We start from the raw sequence: 19,498 nt of genomic DNA on the forward strand, positions 1-19,498 counted from the left end.
AATTTTATGTTCTGTTCTTAGCAGTTCTGTTACCCAAACTGACACAAGTTTCCAAGTTTCAAGTTTCCAAGTTTATTAATTTTTAATATCCCGACCATAAACCAAATATCTGGCCGGTTAACAATATAGTTTAAAAAAAAAGGGGGTATAAGGGAAGAATGGATAAAATATTTAAGTGGGACATGAATGACAAAACAAGACAGACTTGACTGTGAGGATAGTAAGGGTGGAGGGGAAAAAGTTACATTTTATAAGAAGAAAAGGGAAGAATGGGTAGGAAAAAAACGTGAAGGTAAGGGCATATTGTAGAGATAATTGCTTGCAAGAGGAGAGAGAATAGAAATAAAAGAGAAGAGAGAGAAAATGGATAGAAGAAAATCTAGGTTCGGTTATAAGCGTCATGAAATAAGAAAGTCTTTAGACAAGATTTAAATTTAACAAGTTGTTGTTCGTCGCAGAGGTATTGTGGCAAGGAGTTCCATAATGTAGGAGCAGTTACGGCAAAATTTGTTTTACGAGTATAATAGAAATCTTTTAGAGGGGGGATGAAAAGAAGTTTTTGATCAGAGGATCTTAGAGTGCGGGAGGAGCATTGAGGTATCAGGAGTTTGTCGAGGAATGAAGGTTGATGAGATTGTTTAATTTTAAAGCAGAGTAAAATGATTTTATAGGTGATACGGTGGGTGATAGGGAGCCAGTGAGCTTCTTTTAAGAGTGGAGTAACATGATCAAATCGGCCTTTTTTATAAATAAGTTTTATTGCTGTACTTTTCCTATCTCATTGCAACGGAAAAGGCTCAAGGTACATTCACGGAAGCTTTGACCATTGTTCTGCTCAAACCGGATAAAGATACGTTACTAGTACAAAATTACAGGCCCTTATCCTTAATTAACGTCGACGCCAAAATATTTGCCAAACTGTTAGCAAACAGATTGAATGAGGTTCTACCACAAATTATCCACAATGATCAAAACGGATTTATGAAAGGCAGATTATCAAGTGACAACACCAGACTGTTTACTCATGTTTTATTCAGAGCTCAAGAGTTACAATATACGTTGGTTGCTATTGCTCTAGATGCGGAAAAGGCGTTTGACCGCGTTAAGTAGTCTTTTCTATTCCAAGTAATGAGATAGTTTGATTTTCCAGAAGACTTTATTAAAATGATCGGCGTGTTATATTCCAATCCTTCCACTAAATTAAGAATCAATGGCACTTTTTCATCCTCCTTCAATCCATCGAGGGGTACGAGACAAGGTTGTCCCCTTTCACCGCTATTGTTCAATATTGCGTTGGAACCTTTACTGATAGCCATTCGCTCAAATCCCAACATCTCTGGTATACAATATCAATAATATCGACCAATACTCACTGATTTCTGGTTACAAACTTAACACTATAAAGACAGAGGTTATGCCTCTAAATTCCATCCCTTGTGGTGATATTATAACAAAATTAGGTCTAAGATACACACCAGAAAAATTGAAATACTTGGGTATATATATTGTTCCCACCGTAGAAGATACCAGCTCTTGTACAGTAGATCACATTTTGCAAATAATAAAGACGACTACTACACAATGGTCCCCATTAAAATTTTCATGGTGGGGACGTTTAGACTCTATCATAAGAACATAAGAAGTTGCCTCTGCTGGGTCAGACCAGGGGTCCATCGCGCCCAACAGTCCGCTCCCGCAGCGGCCCATCAGGTCCATGACCTGTAAGTGATTCTTTGCCTAAAACCCTTTAATCCCCATTTTTCTTCTAATCTATACCCTTTCATGGCCCTATCTCTAGCTCTATCTATATCCCTCAATCCCCGTAACCTTCAGGAACTTGTCCAATTCCTCTTTGAACCCCCTTAATGTACTCTGTCACATCACATCCTCTGGAAGATTATTCCAGATGTCCACCACCCTCTGAGTGAAGAAAAATTTTCTAGCATTGGTTCTAAACCTGTTCCCTTTCAGTTTCTCCGAGTGCCCCCTTGTTCTTGTAGTTCCCAATAGGCTGAAGAATCTGTCCCTTTCCACCTTCTCTATGCCCTTCATGATCTTGTAAGTCTCTTTCATGTCTCCTCTGAGTCTTCGCTTCTCCAAGGTGAAGAGCCCCAGCCTTTTTAGCCTCTCTGCGTATGAAAGGTTTTCCATAACTTTTATCATTCTTGTCGCTCTTCTCTGAACCCTCTCAAGTATCTCCATGTCCTTCTTTAGGTAAGGCAACCAATATTGGACACAGTACTCCAGATGTGGTCGTACCATCGCGCGGTACAGCAGCATGATGACTTCCTTTGTTCTGGTTGTAATACCCTTCTTAATAATACCCAACATTCTGTTTGCCTTCTTCGAGGCTGCTGCACATTGTGCCGTTGACTTCATTGTTGTATCAACCAGTACACCCAAGTCTCTTTCAAGGTTACTTCCCTCTAGTACTAATCCCCCCATTTGTTAGCTGAACATCGGGTTCTTTTTCCCTATATGCATGACCTTGTATTTCCCTACATTGAAGTTCATCTGCCATTTATTCGCCCACTCCTCCAGTTTGTTCAGGTCCCTTTGTAGGTCCTCACATTCTTCCACAGTTCTAACCCTGCTACAGAGTTTAGTGTCATCTGCAAATTTTATAACTTCACACTTTGTCCATGTTTGCAGGTCATTAATAAATACATTGAATAGCAGCGGTCCGAGCACCGACCCCTGCGGAACTCCGCTCGTGACCCTCCTCCAGTCCGAGTAGTGACCCTTCACTCCAACCCTCTGCCTGCCAACCAGTGTTTAACCCATCTGTGTACGTCCCCTTCCACCCCGTGGTTCCACAACTTCCTAAGTAGCCGCTCATGGGGCACCTTGTCAAAGGCCATTTGGAAGTCAAGGTAAATAATGTCTACGGGTTCCCCTTTGTCCAACTGTCTGTTTACCCCCTCAAAGAAGTGCAGTAAGTTTGTTTGGCACGATCTTCCCTTGCAGAAGCCATGTTGGCTCGCTTTCATTAGCCCATTTCTTTCGATGTGCTCACAGATGCTGTCCTTTATCAGTGCTTCTACCATCTTGCCCGGAACTGATGTCAAACTTACCGGCCTGTAGTTTCCCTGGTCTCCTCTCAAACCCTTTTTAAAGATAGGTGTAACATTTGCTATCTTCCAGTCCTCCGGGATCTCGCCAGTTTTCAAGGATAGGTTGCAAACTCGTTGGAGTATTTCCACTATCTCATTTTTTAGTTCTTTTAGTACCCTGGGGTGGATTCCGTCCGGGCCTAGTGATTTGTCGCTTTTCAATCTATCTATCTGTTGGAGGACATCCTCATGGCTCACCTCTATTAGAACATAAGAAAATAAGAAGTTGCCTCTGCTGAGTCAGACCAGAGGTCCATCCTGCCCAGCGGTCCGCTCTCGCGGCGGCCCATCAGACCTAATTGCCTGAACAGTGTCCCTGACTAATTTTGTAACTGCCTCTAATCCTTTAATCCTATCCCTATTACCTACCTCTACTCCTATCTGTACCCCTCAATCCCTTTGTCCTCCAGGTACCTGTCCAGACCCTCTTTGAAGCCCTGTAGCGTGCTCCTGCTTATCACATCCTCCGGTAGCGTGTTCCATGTATCCACCACCCTCTGAGTGAAAAAGAACTTCCTGGCGTTTGTTCTAAACCTTTCCCCTTTCAATTTCTCTGAGTGCCCCCTTGTACTTGTGGTTCCCCGTAATTTGAAAAATCTGTCCCTGTCTACCCTTTCTATGCCCTTCATGATCTTGAAGGTTTCTATCATGTCTCCTCTAAGTCTCCGCTTTTCCAGGGAAAAAAGCCCCAACTTCTTCAGTCTGTCAGTATATGAGAGGTCTTCCATACCCTTTATTAGCTTAGTTGCTCTTCTCTGGACTCTCTCAAGTACCGCCATGTCCTTCTTGAGGTACGGCGACCAGTACTGGACACAGTACTCCAGGTGCGGGCGCACCATTGCACGATACAGTGGCAGGATTACTTCCTTCGTCCTGGTCGTGATACCCTTCTTAATGATGCCCAACATTCTGCTTGCCTTCCTTGAGGCTGTGGTGCACTGCGCCGACGCCTTCAATGATGTGTCTACCATCACTCCCAGGTCTCTTTCAAGGTTACTCACCCCTAGCGGTGATCCCCCCATTTTGTAAGTGAACATCGGGTTCTTTTTCCCTACATGCATGACCTTGCATTTCCCTATGTTGAAGCTCATTTGCCACTTTTTGGCCCACTCTTCCAGCGCTGTCAGGTCTTTTTGGAGATTTTTGCAGTCCTCCTTGCTTTCAACCCTGCTGTATAATTTGGTGTCATCCGCAAATTTAATAACCTCACATTTTGTCAATAGTTTTTCTTCTTGGTCTCCATTGAAGATCTCTTCTGGTTCTGGTTCACTGGATGTGTCCTCGCTTGTGAAGACTGATGAGAAGAACTTGTTTAACCTATCGGCTACCTCTTTTTCCTACTTTATCACTCCCTTTCTGTCTCCATCATCCAACGGTCCTACTTCTCCCGCGCCAGTTGCTTCCCTTTAACATATCTGAAGAACGATCAAGATGGTACTGGCTCCAAAGATTACTTACATATTATCAATGTTACCCTTTTTATTACCGGCCACAGCATACTCCAAAATGGAATCATTAATGAATGCCTACCTATGGAATCATAAAGTTCCGAGAATTGCACTAAAGAAATTGAAATGTACTAAAAACAATGGAGGAGTGAATTTTCCTAGTTTATATGACTATCACATCGCATTTTTGTGCAAACAGGGCTCTCAGTGGTTATTAACACCCAACCCTACAAATATACCTACTTGGTTGAAATTGGAATATAAATTACATAATAAAGACTCCCTGAAGTTCCTGTCTTATCTCTCCATCTTCAACGGTCCTACACAATCCTGTGATGTCATCAACTGCTTCAGCCATCAAAGCCATGGACAATATTGCAGATCTCAGATGGAATATGAGCACTACATCTCCCATTTGGCTCAACCCTCAAGTTTTGATCCAAGGGAAACATATAGAATGGAAATCATGGATTAAAGCTGGTATATGGTCAATATCTCATCTGTACAAGGATAATAACTTACCTTTGTGGACTTGTCTGCAACCTACCATATTCCATACCACAATTTCTACCAATGGATACAGTTACAACATTCCATCAAAGCCTTTTACGCTGTTTCTTCCTTTTCCCATGAAGCCCCTACAATACTATCCTGGTGTGCTCTATTTAGATCACAGAAAGGAGAAGCTTCTGCCTGGTATAAACTGCTCATGAAACGTAAATTTTCTCCTCCCCTGGCATTATACGATGTATGGTCTCGTGATACAGCTCTTTCTTTACCTACATCCACTTGGGAGACCATATGGCTTAACTCCTTTAGATCACTCCAAGCCGCATCTAATAAACAATTAGTCCTCTTTTTATATCACAGGGCATACTGGACTCCACACAAAATGTCCAAACTTTCCTCAGATGCCTCTAATTTATGCTGGTCATGCGCTGCCCAGACTGGTACTTTAGACCATGTGCTTTTCTATTGTGATCTCTTATGGCCCTACTGGTTGGAAATATGGAACACAATATGCAAAATATTACCAATTACTGTTCCTCTTACATATTCTGTTATAATATTTGGTGCTCCAGCATTACCTTCCATTTTGGATAAATATGATGATAAGTTATTAAGATGTTTAATTTTGATTGCTATCAAAACGATACTTTCTCATTGGAAAGACTTTACTGTACTAAACTATAATGAATGGTGGAACACTGTTTGTCTTTATGCAAAATATGAAAAAACTATAGCTCTCAACACGAATAACATGTTCTCTTTTAATAAAACCTGGCAGAAAGTATTGGAATATTGTACCCGCACTTCTGATTAAATTCTTCCCCTCTTATATGATGCTCCCAACTACTACCTATCTCACTTTTTCCTAATCATATATCTTATGTATACCTTTTAAGTAAATCTATTGTACAATCCTGCAAGACTGAAAAATGCTATTCATGTTATTCGCTGTTTGTTTAGACTTTCTGTATTTTGTTTATGAAAAAATTAATAAACATTGAACAAAAAAAAGAAAAGATTTATCAAGTGATCCTTTCTTTTATGGCACTCACTTTTCCTTCCTTCTTCCTGGGAGGAGAAATGGGGATACGTGCTTTTATTCACTGCATTTTTTGAAAGTGCTTAGCGTTCTCTGCGAGCTAGGTTTCTAACGACTTTTAGTTGTTTAGATCACCTTTTTGTATTCTTCAAGGGACGCCTCAAACGTCCAAAGCCTCCATCACTCGATGGGTCCAGGAGGACATTATTTACGCTTGCTTGATGGCAGGGAAGCGATTGGTGAAAGAACTTCACGACCATTCCGCCAGAGCGATGGCTACTTCTTGGATTCGGTCCAGAGGTTTTTTCCTTGGAGGAGTTTTGTCTCGCGGCTACTTGGTCTTCCAAGAGTGCTTTATCTCAGCATTACCGGTTTGATGTGGAGGTGCCTGCGGTGGATGCTTTTAGTGCTTCAGTTGTTGCGGAGGCGGCATTTGCTTCCCACCCAGATTGAGGATTGCTTTGCTACATCCCATTGGTCTCTGGATTCATCTGCTGCTGTTGCTAAGGAAGGAAAAATTATGTTCTTACCTGTTAATTTTCTTTCTTTTAGACGCAGCAGATGAATCCAGAGGCCCACCCTTTCTGGATATTGTCTGTCAGTTTTTTCTTTTGAAACTTTCGAAGTTTGTTATTATTGATGGTTGTGTTCTGTATTATTACCTTTTGAGATTTGTTATGGGAAAGAAGTTTTTTTACATGCTATACCTATTGATGGTTACGGATGCTTGGGCAAGGAGCTATACTGAAGATATAGGAGGAGTGCCTGCCAATAGGACCACCTGTTAATCAGTTTCTTTAACTCCACCTGCTGGTAGATGTGTGATATCCCATTGGTCTCTGGATTCATCTGCTGCGTCTAAAGGAAAGAAAATTAACAGGTAAGAACATAATTTTTCCATCTCTTCTTGCTTATGCATTCTTGGAAAGGAGATTATCGCACTCTCTTTATGCAGCTGAAATCTTGGCTTGAGTTCTGTGACACACAGTGAGAATATATGTCCCGTCAGGAAATACTTTTTCCAGTCTTTCTTGCTAAGGCAACCATGAATGAATAGGTTTTTACAGTATTAGTGCAACAAACATATTTAACCAGTATTTCCTTTGTTCTGATTACTGTTGTAACATAAAGCACTGGCAGGTCTTCAGAATAACTGGCATGAGTATTTCAGTTGAGGTGACTTTACAGAGAGACCTTGCTTGAATCTTGAAAATAAAAATTAGCTTGCCACTTTATACTGCTTCAGTTCAAAATATATTGAACATGGAACATTCGGAACTTGAAAAGCTTCCCTGTGACTTTAGAAGGATTCATCCTACTTGTATATGCTGAACCTGCCAATAGTAAGACCTCATTGTTACATTTTGATTTTGTTTTCCTGTCTAGTATGCAAATGTAGTAAACTTAAATCTGTACAGTGTTTGATTTTTCTTTCTTTTACTGTTATCTGTCCTTATAGTTTATTATAAAAGGCACATTATTAGATGGATGTGGGTTTTCAATTTAATTACTTGCCTTTTCAGACATAGCTTAAGATGTTACATTCATGTACAGTAAAAAATAACTTCTGCAGTGGACTTTGAAATGGTTTAATCAAGGTCAAAGGCGCATCAGTTGAATCTGAAGCCTGCCTTCTCTGAGTCTCCTCTCTTCATATATTTAGGCTGAGCCCCCTTTTGGTGAAAAATGTTTTAGATAGTGTCACTTTGTATTAAGCATTTGCTTTCTCTCAATCTTTGTGAGGCTAATGCCTGTAATTTATATAGGGGACATGCACAGCTCTACAATAATGAGAGAAGCTTTGTTGCAGCAAAAATGAAAGGAATGTGTAGTACAAATTCAGTGAAAATCCATTTCCTTCCAAATTGGCAATTGATTTAGTAACACAAATGGTGGCAGATAGAGTAGTTTGGTTCATTTAAATCTGCTCAGTAAAGTGACAAAGAATTTTACCTGCTGCTCATAGCTCCATGCAATTTTACCCCCCTCTCTGCCTTTCACCCTGATTTAAAATAGTATACAATAAACATAATAAGAGCTCAGACAATCTACAAAACAAAATACTGTATTTTTTACTTCATAAGATGCACTTTTTTCCACCCAAAATTGGGTGAAAATCTCGGTGCGTCTTATGAAGCGAAGGTACAAATTTTGTTACCCCACCGCACCACCTTTTTAAGCCAGCTCCAGTAACCAATGAGACTCCCGCTTGTATTGGAAGTTCAGGAAGGGCTGTTATATTGCTAGTTTAGGTGGTGGTGGTAATCGTGGTGTGTATAGGCTGTACAGGGTCTTGCTGGTGCTGTTTAGGAGGAGGGGGGGGGGGAACCTTGGGAGGACGTTTGCCTTCCTGAAATATTCCCTTCTTTGTGTGTAAACTAGCCCACCCGCCTGCTGCCGCCACCAGCGCACCACCTTTTTAAAAAAACACCGCCCGCCGTCGTTGTCCCCCCTCGTGCTCGTCTTCCCTTCTGGTGCAGAGATCAGCAGCGCGGCTTGTCCCCTCTGACTAGGGAGAGGAAGTCTATGCACGGGGTTGAAGGATCGAGCCCCAGGAGGAGGAGTCCAGCGCGCAAAGGGCAGGAGACGGCTGTCGCCCCAGGGGCCCTCGGTTCTGCTTACGTGCGAGGGCCACCTCTCTGATCCGCTTCCGCTCCTGCCCTCACAGCCCAGGAAAACAAGTGGCAGAGTGGGAAGCACCACCGCCGTTGCTGCTCAACATCCGCTGCTGTGTGTCCTTCCGCTGACGCACTTTTGCCCCACACCGCCAGGACCAGGAGGCTTGAGGCACGCGCGCGGGGAGAAACGTTGAGATTTCACTTTCAGAAAGGTTGTATGTGTTCATCTGGAGTCCGTCTAGGCCTGCCATTTGCACTAGCTCTAGTATATGAAAAGTAGCTGCCCCTCCGTGCAGAATCACCCTCAAAATGGCAACCATTTGCTTCACTTCTTCCCGGAAACCCTCTTCCTCGCATAAGCTGCTCTTAGCTTTACCCTTCTCCTCCACTGCCAATTCCATGCTTCCTTCCTTTTATCCAGCTGCCCACTGCCAGGAAGAAATGACCCATCAAGGCTGGGAAATGAGGACCCTGGAAGAGCGAAGGCAGGGAGGGAGAGAAGCCAGCTGGAGCTGCTGGGCAAAATTTAAAAAGGTATGGGGGGCTGGCTGTCCTGAGGCTAGCTGGATGGTCTTGGGCTGGCTGGATGGTTGGCCTGGAGCTGGCTGGCTGATTTGGAGCTGGTTAGGTGGTTTGGGGCTGGCTGGTTTGGGGCTGGGGGCAGGCTGGCTTGGGGCTGCCTACTATTAGACATGCCCTGTACCCTGTCCTGGCCTACCACTAGACCACCAGAGGGGTACAGGGCACACCATTTGGTTCAGAATTTTTTTTTCTTGGTTTTTCCTCCTCTATAGGTGGGTGTGTCTTATGGTCAGGTGCATCTTATAGAGCAAAAAAATATGATAAATCAAATCCAAGGTTTGCATCTTATTTGTTAATGGGGAAGTGAGACCAGTACCCCTTCCAGCCATTTACCTTATATTGGATAATAGAATTATACTTATAAGAAAAACAGTCGGACAGTTATTTGGGCCACAGTTTAGTTTATTGATGAGATACACAATTTAATACACCCAAGTAAATTTTAATAAATGAACAACTAACCAGCTGGACCACCACCACTCTTAAGCTGTCCCCCCCTTCCTCAAAGAGCAAGGTCTACCCCGGCCTGCCATATCCCAGGCAACATTAGATGTGCAGCTCCCCCTCCTCCCCCCATTAATGACAGGCTCTGGATAAGCCTATCACCCTAATTAATTTATAACCTGCTGCTCGTTGCAGGTTATCCCATCTGTGCCTTTTTTTTTTTTAGGGTTGTACCTTCTGTTTCTTGCAGTTTATATTTTTAGTGTGAACAGTGGTATAAGAACATAAGAATTTCCATACTAGGACAGATCGAAGGACCATCAAGCCCAGTATCCTATTTCCAGTACAATAGGTGAGACATTCTAGACCAGTGGTTCCCAACCCTGTTCTTCCTGCCTGATGTCGGCCCGATAGTTATCCGTGGAACTAAGAAGTCGTCTGTTGGACTATGCAACTGTGCGTGTCCTTTTCTTCTATTTTTCTTGCCTTCCTGTAATTTAAATTTCTTGTTTTTCTTATTAAATTTCTTCTAAAGTATTTCCTTGCTTAATTTTTCCAACTTTTTCATTTTTTAAATTTCACAGCTTTTGAGTCTCTCTTGGCACTTTTCCGGGCCGGTGGCATCGAAACTTTTTCAGATTCACATTCATTCAACTTCTGATATGATTGAGTGTCTTTTGATTTCACTGCAGCTATTTTTCCATCAATGTGAAAGCCTTCTATTGGATTCAAGAAGTGTATTCAGTGCAACAGGGCCATTTCCTTCACTGACCCTCACAACTGAGCATTGGGTAGACTCGTGTCTGCTGTTTTATGCTCTAAAAGCGTTCTTTGAAGGCTAGGCTTCCACAGCAAGAAAAGCTTTTCAGGTCTTCAGCATCAACTATGTCCTCTTCACCTTTGAAGCCTAAAAACCATTCTCTGGATGCAAGGTTGTCGACATTTACACCAGCGATATGTTCAATGTCGACTTCAGTTCCATCAGCTTCTCCAAAAATGCTAAGAAGCGTTCTCATATTTCACTTCTGCACATAGAATTGCGTCTTCTCAAGCATCGAGTAAGTCTGCACAACAAACACCAACATAAGAAGTCAATATATCATTCACTGCAGTTCTCCTTAGAGGCATGCCTCTTCATCGAGGTCACTATACCTGTTACGATATTGGTCTAATGACTACTTTCCCCTGTACAAAAAGTTGATGAATAAGGCAAAATCCTTTATTTTTTTCTTTTTCTCTAATGTATTATTTAATGTTCTATGAGGATCTTAATAATAGAAATCACTAGAACACCTAAATTTTAAATCTTGTTTGGGGGATATATAAACCTCAAGTTCATCGAGGTCACCAACATCTCGACGCAGTACAGCACCAACTGTACTGACAACATATGCAGTACCAGTGCAATTTTTGAAGGAGCAAATTAAAGAGCTACTTCAGAGGGAGTTGGCACTTATGCTGCAAATGCAGCCTATCCCTGTTCTTCCCTCAGCTTTATCCGTACCGACCCAGCCTGAACATCGCTCCACATGGGACCCTGATACCAAGCTTTTTTCATCTGAAAGGCATCATATCTCACTTTTGTTCCCCTTGATGCTACAGTACTTCCTCCTGATCAGCACCAAGACACGGATGGAAGTTTCCAGGAACCGCAGTTACAGGTCTTTCCATCAACGCTGTTCTAAATCTAAGGACCACTGCTCTAAACATGCCTCATGTTCCAAGAAGAATGACTTTGACTCAGATCTTTCAGATCCAACTTACTCTAATCCAGAGCTCTCTGCCCCAGAATCCTATGGCACTTCATCAGACCCTTCTCTTCCACCACCAAAAATGAGGTCTCCACCAGAGAGCCTATCATTTACGAGATTCATTCGCTAGATAGAATCAAACCCACCCAGCTAAAATGGAATCTGACTCTGAGCCGAGAACTGAGTTTTGATGCTTTGAATTTTGAACAAATCTCTAGGGATTGCTTGGGAATTTCCATTTCACCATTTCATGCAGGATACTATGTTTAAAAACTATGAAGCACCTCTTCTTATTCTTGTGGCACCCAGAAAATTAGACTCGCTTTATAAAGTCCAGACATGCCCAGGGTTCGACAAACCTCAACTACAGCATCATTCCCTCTTAGTTGAGTCCACCCTAAAAAAAAATCAGTCAGTACAAGGACGTATGCCATGTTCACCTCCAGGAAGAGAGGGTTGAACCTTGGATAAGTTCGGCCGCAGACCATACCAGAATATCATGTTATCCAGTCATATCCTGAGTTACAATTTCTATATGACTTTTTATTTCAAACAATTAGTTCAGCAATTGACAAGTTATGAGCAGTAAATTCCTGGGGACCAACTTAAGCAGTTTCAATATATTATCCACAATCTGCTCGAAACTAGAAAGTTTTAGGCCAAATCAGTGTTTGACGCATTTGATGTCATCTCTAGGGCTTCCACACTATCTATTGTCGTGCATCGGCAGGCCTAGTTACGAGTGTCTGATCTTGACCCTAATGTCCAAGACCATCTAGCAAATATTCCCTGTCTCAGTGATTAATTGTTTGGAGACAAAGTCGAAGAAACATTCAAAAGATTACCAGACACAAGCAACGTATGACTACTCTTTCTTCTACAAAATCTTCAAAGCCTTGGGCTCCTAGATGTTATCATAACCCTAGCTACTAGACCACATCTTACAAACAGCACTAATACCCAGCTAGCTTCTACTTCTAGAGCTCTTCCACAAAAATACCCTTGACAGCAGCAGTCACCAAAACCTCAGTCTCAACCTCAATAGAAGTCCACTCAGTCTTTTTGACTCCCTCATCCAGAGCCTAGCCACTGTTCTTCCTTCTTCCGTCTCAGCCTCCCCCTCATCCCATAGTTGGACTCTCTTTACAACTGACAATTGGGTTTTACATAGAAGAGAGCTATGCTCTGTCTTCGCAAAGTACCTCCAAGAACTCTCGACCCTCCTGCACCTAAATGCCATCAAACCAGTACCTCCTTGGAACAGGGGCCGGGGGTTGTACTCAAAATATTTCCTCATACCAAAGAAAACTGGAGGGCTATGCCTAATCTTAGATGTCTGAGCCCTTAAGTATTTAGTCAAAGAGAAGTTTTGCATGTTGTCCCTAGGCACTTTCTATCTCCTCCTAGAGTTGAACAACTGGCTTTGCTCTCTGGACCTCAAGGAAGCGTATACACATATCCCCATTCTTCCAGCCCACAGAAAGTACCTTCTTCAGATAGGACCTCATCATCTCCAGTACAATGTACTACCTTTTGGCCTAACATCAGCACCCAGAGTATTTAAAAAGTGTTTAGTTGTAGTGGCTGCAACACTCCACTCTTATGGCTTTCATGTATTCCCTTTTCTAGATGACTGGTTGATAAAGGCTTCCTCACCTCAAGCTGCTCAGATAGCAATGAACTCAACCATACGTCTACTGAAGCACTTAGGATTTGCCATCAACTACCAGAAATCCCACCTCCAGCCAACACAGCCACACTTCGTGCTCAACATCTACACAAAGCCTAAGGAGGTTTTTCTCCCTGACAAGGTTCTGAGGCTTTTCCTTCTTTGTTAATGCACATTGTGTTCTTTGGCTTTGCTTTTGTATATTCACAGCTATTCTATATCTTGTTTTGAACCTCACTATTTACCCTTCTCCATTGAGAGTAATGACCGTTTAAATCTACTCTGTTTTCTGTCTTTCAACCAGTTCTTAATCTTTAATAGGATATTACCTCCTATCCCATGACTTTTTCTAATTTCCTCAGAAGTATTTCATGAGGTACTTTGTCAAATGCCTTTTGGGAATCCAAATACATGATATCAACTGGTTCACCTTTATTCAAATGTTCATTCACTCCTTCAAAGAAATGCAGTAGGATTGGTAAGGCAAGATTCCCTTTCACTAAATCCATGTTGGCTTTCTCATTAATCCATGCTTATTTTGCATGTTCTGTCATTTTATTCTTTTAAACTAGCCTCTACCATTTTGCCCAGCACCAACATCATACTCGCCAGTCTGTAATTTCCTGGGTCACTTCTGGAACCCTTGTTAAAAAAATCAGCTTCATGTTGGCAGTCAAAACCAAAACACTTATTCACGCCCTCATCACCTCACGCTTAGATTAATGCACTTGCTAATCTCAAGCCTTCCGCTTAGCCATCTCGCTTCCCTCCAATTCATCCAGAATTCGGCTGCACAACTCATATTCTGGGAGAGCCACTATACTCATGTTACACCTCTCCTAAAGTCACTTCCTTTTTGAATACAATTCAAATTCCTCTTACTGACCTACAAATGCACTCACTCAGCTGCCCCTCAATATCTCTTCACTTATCTCCCCCGTGAGCTGTAATGAGCTGGCAAGTCACTCCTATCTGTGCCCTTCTCTTCAACTGCCAACTCCAGACTCCATCCTTTCTGCCTTGCTGTACCGTATGTTTGAAACAAGCTGCCCAAATCCCTACAGTGGGCTCTGTCTCTGGCAGTGTTCAAGGCCCAGTTAAAAGCCCACCTCTTTGAGAGTGCTTTCAACTCCTAACTCCTTTTACCTTGGGTTCTGCATCCCCAACTCTATATGTAATGTCTGTCTGTCCAAGTTAGATTGTAAGCTCTTCCGAGCAGGGACTGTCTATAAATGTCAAAATCTACAGTGCTGCGTATTTCTATCAGCATTCCCTCCCCCAACCATCCATTTGTCCCAAGGGTTACAGTGCATTCCTCCTTGACCTATGGAATTAAGCAGGTTGCATTGTGCATAAGATAGGCCATACATGCTCAAAACTTTATGCTCAGTTCTGAGCTCTGGGAAAGCTGCTCGAGGCCTGACCACATACAAGGCTACCCATTTGTGTTCCTCATCAGTCTTAACTGTATACAAAAGATAACTGTTACAGGTGTGAAACAATGCTCTATCAGTATAGCAATTCCTGTTACTTTGTTATATATGGGAATTTTCCATAATATTTATAGAATTCTGTGACAAAATTACTATAATACTGCAAAGCATGTGTAGAATTTTCTTTTTTTCTGTGCTTAAATAAAATAGGAAGAATTGTACATTGTTTGTTGGCATACTTGAATGATTGAACCTTGGCTTGATATCAGTGGAAGTCCTGGACAAAAATAAAAGCATTCTTTTAGCTAGTGCTACTATATTTGTGCAGTGAAGGGAAAAAGACTTGAACTCTTTAGTAATCCATAAAGAACTGTGCAAGCTAGTTTGTCATGCTCCATCCTATAAAAGGTATCTGACATCAAAACCTTTTACTGACCATTTGGCTTTTAAATCAGTTGCCAACAGCCAGGAAGCCACATTGCTAGCCAGCAGTTTTGTCACAGATAAAGCTGAGGATCTGACTCTGTATGCCTTAAATAGAATCATCTAGGATTTTGACACACACTCTAGATGCCTTGGGTTTTGGCCAGGTACTAGAGACTTGGATTGGCCACTGTGAGAACGGACTACTGGGCTTGATGGACCATTGGTCTGACCCAGTAAGGCTATTCTTATGCCTTATCTTTCTTGGCACCAATTTTAACTAGATCAGGTATAAGCACTGTAGACGCATGTCTATGAGCTCCAAAAGTAGTGTCTCAATTGGCCAAGTGAGAGGAGACTTTTCCTTGTAAAGAAGAAAAATATTTACATGGAAATTGATTGATAGTATGCACTCCATTAGATACTCTTTGTAGATGCTACCTCTTCCTCCATGTGTAGTGGCTTAAAAAAAAATCCAGCTGAGTCTCGTCAGACGTTATTTTTGTAAAAATTTGCTATTCTGACTACAACTGGTCCGTCATATTGGTTTGCAATCATAAAAAAACAAATGTCATACAATAAACAACTGAAGTCCGAAGTAGATTTTAATTTTTATATTTTTGCTTCATTTAATTTCACATCCTAATGATAAAAGCCAATTTAAAAAAAAAACCCTCAGCAGACCAAAATACTAAATACATTCAAATACAATGCAAAGTCAGAGTTGTCATTAACCATAGTTAATACAGAAGAAGACATGGACAGATTTAATTAAAGACATTCAAGATATCCATAATACATATGCATGCACTGCCTCCATTGATTGCAGTTTCTTTCAAATTGGCTTGAGAAACACTGTCCTGTGTTACTATGGAAACATGTGAATTGCTAGTGAATGATGAAGTATAAGAGTTTTATTTGATTAAACAATTGCTACTCCAAAAGCTGGGTTCTTGTGGGGTCCTTCATAGCTCACCACTTTCGTTTATTACATTTAATATTTACTTGCAGCCTTTGGGGCATTTATGGGAATCTATAGGATTATTCTATTATTCTTAAGCACAAGGAATAACATTTTATTCTTCTTGTGGTCCAAACCTGGATCAAATTTCCAGGATGAAAGACAGTTTCCAAGTACGGATGGAAAACAATCATTTAATGTTAAATCCAGGAAATGCAGATAATTTGGATTGGAAGTCAAAAATTTCAAATACCACTGAGAGATCTGATGATTAAAGTGATAAACTGGCACAGTGGTTAAAAGCTACAGCCTCAGCACACTGTGGAGGTGGGTTCAAACCCACGCTGCTCCTTGTGACCCTGGGCAAGTCATTTAATCCCTCCATTGCACCAGGACAGTAGATAGATTGTGAGCCCACCGGGACAGACAGGGAAAAATGCTTGAGTACCTGAATAAATTAATGTAAACCGTTCTGAACTTCCTTGGGAGAACTTATAGAAAATTGAGTAAATAGTTTTTAGCTCACACGTTTTCAGTAATAGCTGGGGGAATTATAATTTAAATTTGTACCTGAGGGAATGGAGGATTAAGTGACCTGCCCTTGATTACAAGAAGCAGCAGCAAAGAGATTTGAACCAGACTTCCATAATTATTAGCCTAGTGCAGTGGTAGGCAATTCCGGTCCTCGAGAGCCAGAGCCAGGTCAGGTTTTCAGGATATCCATAATAAATATTCATCTCAAGGAGGCAGTGCATGCAAATCCATCTCATACATATTTATTGTGGATATCCTGAAAACCTGACCTGGCTCTGGCTCTCGAGGACCTGAATTGCCTACCACTGCACTAGGCTAATAATTATGGAAGTCTGGTTCAAATCTCTTTGCTGCTGCTTCTTGTAATCAAGGCTCCCTGGCCTAGTGGTCTAATCAATAGGCTGCTTCTCCGCTTAGAAGGTTGGAAATTGACTCTCATTTAAATTTTGATAAGTCGGTCTCCTCATTAGACTTTTTTTCTTGTCAAATTGTGATCATCATTTACACCCTTATTTGTCTGAGAGAGATTTAAAGCATGTGGTTGTAAGGGATTCCTAGAAATCAAACCCACAAACTCGCAGGTTAAGGACTTGAGACATATTACACTGATATTATGAAATGAAAAGCATGAGCATACTTTAAAGAATATGCTACAAGGAAGCACATTGTACATGCCCCTTTATATGCACATTGCACAATCTTCAAAAATATACAGGCACTTTTTCTCTCTCGTCTGACAGTATGACCAAAATAAGACAGTTGTAACTTAATCATTTGGGTTTCGAGTGACATAGCCGGTTCGATTCTGGAAGAGATCAAACCACCTATGTCACTCGAAGCCCATATAATGAAGTTACGAGTGTCTTATTTTCGTCATACTGTCAGAAGAGAGAGAAAAAGTGCCTGTATATTTTTGAAGAATGTGCATATAAAGGGGCATGTACAATGTGCTCCCTTGTAGCATATTCTTTAAAGTATGCTCATGCTTTTCATTTTAGAATATCAGTGTAATATGTCTCACACACCTAGAATTAAGGCATAATCACTTACACCAGCCATAGAATAAAAGAATACATGTAGATCATAGTATTTGGTTATCTATGCAGGTAAATGTGCAGTCTGCCCTTGTAAATACCAACAGGAAAACTACATGCCATTACATTTAATCCATTTTATAAAACAACTAGTAGCTAGAATATTGGCATTTACTTGTCTGCACCCTGGGAGTGTGTGGTGCAGTGGTTAGAGCTACAGCCTTTGCAACCTGAGGTTGTGGGTTCGAATCCGGCATTGCTCCTTGTGTTCCTGGGCAAGTCACTTAATCCCCATTACCCCAGGTACATTAGAGTGGGAGCCCGATGGTACAGTTAGGGAATAATGCTTGAGTACCTGAATAATTTGTAATCCACATAGAATTCTAGGATATGCAGAATAAAATTATAAAAATAAATAAATATAGAATTACCCCTATGTGTTGTGTTTAGATATTTTTGAAGGAGGCTTGTGGCAGCAATGAAACACTCTTCTAGGTGACTGTCAATATCACAACATACTTGATTAGAGTACTTTTGGAAAGATGAGGTACCATCTGGTCCATTGACAATCTGTAAGGCTGCCAAGAAGTAATCCTCCCCACAGTGATCAAACAACTTAGGAAATAATTGTGCAGTGCTTTCCACAGCTGTATGAGTCAGTAAGTTGTCCAGCAAGTTAATTCATTGAAAGGCAGCTTAGCTTTGTCATTCTATTTTAGCTGAGCTTTATTTCATAAAAATGTAATGTCAAAGGTTTTATTTAACACACAAATATTAAAATCTCCTTTTCATATATTTATCGGTAGTATTTTACAAATATGTGGCAACTCCAAAGGCCAGCCCGAGGTACCTCATGATCTAGAAAAACCTACAACCACGTACCCTCCTCTAGGATTGCTTGAGGCCCCCTAGGGGAGGGTACAGTGCTGTAGGTTTCCCCAAAAGGTTCAGTATTTCTCTTTGCCAGACCTGCTACTGCTATCCTATCTCTTTCTGTGTTCAAAGCAGTAATGGGCATTTCAATAGAGGCCTGCATTCGAGCACTTCAGATTAGTGCTGCCCCATTCACGATTCGAATCGATTCAGTTTTTTTTTTTTTTTTAAATCGGCCTCCCGATTCAGTGGCCGACTTATCCCCCGTGCCTTCCTAAAGCAGGAGCTGCAGCACTGCCTCTTGCTGGCCGTCCGCTGCTGCTTCTGCTTGAGGGGGGAGGGTCAGTCAGAAAGGCCTCCCCCAGCTTGCCCGCTCTTGCCTCCCCCAGCTTCACCGCTCTTACCTCCTTAAGGCTAATTAGGGCAGCTTGCAGCTCGCTGGTGTTATAGCGATCCCTGCAGCTGCCCATGGTCCTCAGCGGCACGTTCTTTCTGCTATGTCCTGCCCCCTGCTCTGACTTCGGGGGCAGGATCTCGGCAGAGAGAACGTGCCGCTGAGAACCACGGGCAGCTGCAGGGAACGCTATAACACCAGTGAGCCTGCAGACTGCCCTATTAGCCTTAAGGAGGTAAGAGCGGGGAAGGTGCAGGCTTGCGGGGGGAGCAGGCATTCATTCATGGCAGAGAGGAGGAGAAAGTGCCTTCGCAGCGGAGGAGGGGAGGAGTGTAGGCCTTCGTGGGGGGAGCAGGCATTCGTTCGCAGCAGAGAGGAGGCCTTCATGGCGGGGAGGAGGAGAAAAAGTGCCTTCGGGGGGGGGGTGCAGGCCTTTGTGGGGGGGGAAACAGGTCTTTGTGGCAGGGAGCAGGCCTTCAGGGCAAGGAGGCAGGCCTGTGCAGAGGAAGGAGGAAGAGAGGGGAGGGGAGATGCCAGACCTGGGGTGAAGTGAAGGGAAGAGAGAGACTAAACCAAAAAGAGGGGGAGGAAAGCAGAGGAGAGGTGCTGGACTAATGGAGAGAGAGGGAGAGGGAGAGAGAAATGCAAGACCACAAGGGGAAGAGTACAAGA

At 42.1% G+C, this 19,498-nt stretch overlaps 1 protein-coding gene across 8 annotated transcripts in view; it reads left to right on the plus strand.

Annotated features, from left to right (window-relative positions):
* The window catches only part of ADD3 (adducin 3), a 380,040-nt gene that overhangs the window by 213,098 nt on the left and 147,444 nt on the right, over positions 1-19,498 (plus strand). The window contains exon 1 of one of the 8 annotated variants that reach the window (XM_033942116.1): positions 13,293-13,316. The exons of the other annotated variants lie outside the window; for them this stretch is intronic. The gene's annotated coding sequence lies outside the window, so the exon portion shown is untranslated. Of the gene's footprint in view, positions 1-13,292; positions 13,317-19,498 lie in introns of those variants that run through there. 8 annotated transcript variants of the gene reach the window in all.

This window comes from Geotrypetes seraphini, chromosome 4 (genome assembly GCF_902459505.1).
Source record: "Geotrypetes seraphini chromosome 4, aGeoSer1.1, whole genome shotgun sequence".
Lineage (NCBI taxonomy): Eukaryota > Metazoa > Chordata > Amphibia > Gymnophiona > Dermophiidae > Geotrypetes > Geotrypetes seraphini.